A 3,267-nucleotide genomic window follows, 5' to 3' on the forward strand; every position below is an offset into this window, starting at 1 on the left:
ATTCACTGCCGTCATGGCCCTTGTGAGGGCACAAAGGTGGGAAACAAATGTTGTAAAATAAATAAAATAATTTTTCTTCAAAGTTCAGTTCAGGCAAGATTTCAGAAACTGTTTTTAAGAGTGGATGCTCCGAAACTCTTTTCCCGTACATGACTCCATGGAAAGGAACCAGGTGAGCAATCATGATGAAAATTTAGTAAGAGTGAAATCATGGGTTGCAAATTGGGTGTCATGTGAGGTAAAAAAAAATATCAGAAATTATATAGAAGACTTATGAAAACAAAACACATCATTGGCTCAACCAACTTTAAGGACTGTATAAAAACCTGCACCGCACTGAGCCTCCTACACCAGCAGCTCCTGATACAGAGATTCTTCCCTTGAGTTCTTTCCATTGGAGAACCAGGTAAGGTTTGCTGAGATAGATTTTGACTTGCCGTTACACAAAGACTTGGAAACTGTTCTTGATTATCTTTCCAGACTAGTATTCTTGTTTGTTATTTGTTTGTTCGTAACTGAAGGGAACCTCCACCTTCAGAGGCAGTCAGCCTTTGAATCCTAGAGCCAGGAGGCAACATCAAGGAAAGGCCTCGGGCTCTCTGCCCTGTCCTTCGCCGTCCAGAGGAACAGGCTGTGCACTGTGTGAGACAGGATGCTGGACTAGATGGACCCTCACTGGTCTGATCCAGCAGGGCTCTTCTGAACCTCCACCTTCAGAGGCAGTCAGCCTCTGAATCCTAGAGCCAGGAGGCAACATCAGGGAAAGGCCTCAGGCTCTCTGCCCTGTTGTTGGCCATCCAGAGGAACAGGTTGGGCACTGTGTGAGACAGGAGGCTGGACTAGATGGACCAGTGGTCCGATCCAGCAGGGCTCTTCTTACATTCTTATGTTCTTAACTGGGCTTAACAAGATCTCAGCCTCACTGTTTACTTCATATGACTGAGAACGTAGAACCAGAAGAAAAGCTAAGCAATTTTTGGTACTGTTCTTATGCACTTCAAATGCGGATTTCAATGCCCTAGTGAGTTCTGTGAAGTAGCTGAAGTGACATGGAATATCCTTGAGCATTCCAACAGTACTTGTAGTAGGATATGAGCTTTCATGGGTTACTGAAGTGACATGGAATATCCTTGAGCATTCCAACAGTATTGGTAGTAGGATATGTGCTTTCATGGGTCACTGCTCTCTTCTTCAGATACTTCAGAAGAAGTGAACAGTGACTCATTAAATCTCATACCCTGCCACAAATTTTGTTAGTCTTTAAGGTGCTACTGGACTCTTGCTCTTTTCTATTGAGACAGACAGACAGACACACAGAGATGGGGGGGGGGTAAGCAGAAGGGCCAAATGCCTGGGCTTGGAGGGCAGGTTGCCCTTTTCCTAAGTAGCCCAATGAGCCATACAATACACTGGAGAACAGCAAGCCCAGCCAGTCATGCCTCCTTGGAAGTGAAGGGGTTGGCAAAATGAGAGCCACTGCCCTGACTACCATAGATGGAAATGTCACATCTGGAATTGCAGTAAGTAGTCAGGCCCATGGTCTCTTGAAAACACAAATTGGAGTTAAGCACTGTCCAGGCTTGGAACCTGCAGACACATCTGGTGACTGAAGGATTTCTGTCAGTGAGACATGACATCCTCATTCCCCGCCCACACACACCACGGTATTTTGTGACTCCTGTTTTGTTGACCTCCATCAACTCCTGTCTACCACCCTGTTATGTTCCTTCAGGTCCTCGCACCAGCAGAAGAAAGATGTCTTGTCAGTGGAACCAGTGCTCCTCAAGCTGTCCTCCCATGACCGTGTCCATCCAACCACCACCTTTCATGGTGAAGGTTCCAGGGCCATCCATGTACTGCGCCGACCGACCCCTGTGCATAGAGCAGTGCAACCCTTGTGCTCCATACTGCCCGCCCATCGGCAACGTATGCAACCCTTGTGCTCCATACTGCCCACCCATCAGCAACATATGCAACCCTTGTGCTCCATACTGCCCGCCCATCAGCAACGTATCCTACACTTCCCTTCCCAAGGCTCCAACCAAGTGTTTCCAGAAGCCACTGTCAAGATTCCAGAGTGATTGCTACTCTTGCTACTAATGCTGAGCCCAAGACCTGCAACCCTCCAAAGAGTGAAGAGCCAAGAGTTAGAAATCCAAGTTCAGTTCCCGTAATGCATGTTTGACTTGCCCCACTTTCTCAGCGGGGAATTGGTTTCCCATGTTGCAAAAAAAAAAAAAAAAAAAAAACAAAATAGAAGGGGTCGTTTTTTCCTCTCATTAAATTATTGGTTTTGTTTATGGTAAATGAAGAAATTTGTTTCATTTGGCACCCGAAACATCAGATTGTGAAATTGTACCATTTATCTTTTGAAAAATAAAGTCCTCCCTGCATCATAGCTTCTGGTTCCTGTTTTGGTCATTTCCTGTGATGAATTGCCCCCATAAACGGATACCATGCCTGGAGGAATTTGGCCGGTCACAAGCTAAAGGGACAGAAGAATTGTCTCACTCAGTTAGAGAATGCCCCATGCTTTTTGGAGCCATGGTTTCATGGAAACCTTTCATGGTATGGTAAAATTCAATGGGCCGTGGGACTAGAATTGCTACTGGTATGGCCCTTTATGCTTGATTACACTTTTTTGTTGTTGTTGTTAGTTCTTAATCTTGCATCTTTAGTAACCCTCAACTGTACAAGAGATTGGTTACTGCATAGATTAACTTTCATTTTAACAGCGGCATATTGAGAGTACAAATCACTTTATTTTGTAACGGTCAGATTCCACAGCCAACAACTGAGTACACGCTTATGAGAAAGGTTATACTTTATTTCAGAGCTATAGATGCAGTAACAAAGTCACTGTTAAGAATGGTGTCACCCCTACAAGCATAATGGGATATAAGGTATTTGTATGCACACACCCCTTCCTTAGGCCAATTAGCCACATTCCCGTGTGCGGGAGAAGGAGCCCCAGGCCGTTAGAGCCGAAGCTGGGAACCAAAAGCGCTCCCACGGTTCCCTGAATCCCAGACACCACACACCACCTGCAAGGCCATAGATAAGCAAGTATTACAGAAGCAAAGAAGGAATGCAGTGGTACTTGGTACACAGGGCATGCAAGCATCCCACCCCCAACACTTATGGCAGCGTAGCTGACAGTAACATGTATCTTAGAATTTTTTATGCCATCATATGAAAGGTCATCATACCAAAGGACTCACAATAATGGGTCTAAATTAAGGGCAGGAAGGTACCGGCTGGATATTA

At 45.3% G+C, this 3,267-nt stretch overlaps 1 long non-coding RNA gene across 1 annotated transcript; it reads left to right on the forward strand.

The window, feature by feature from the left end:
- Positions 1 to 356: 356 nt before the first annotated feature.
- Positions 357 to 2,254, forward strand: LOC107109086. Its single transcript, XR_001482464.1, has 2 exons — positions 357 to 406; positions 1,733 to 2,254. It is a non-coding gene; the product is annotated as an uncharacterized LOC107109086 (long non-coding RNA).
- Positions 2,255 to 3,267: the final 1,013 nt, after the last annotated feature.

Source organism: Gekko japonicus, unplaced genomic scaffold (genome assembly GCF_001447785.1).
Source record: "Gekko japonicus isolate JY-2015 unplaced genomic scaffold, Gekko_japonicus_V1.1 scaffold3021, whole genome shotgun sequence".
Lineage (NCBI taxonomy): Eukaryota > Metazoa > Chordata > Lepidosauria > Squamata > Gekkonidae > Gekko > Gekko japonicus.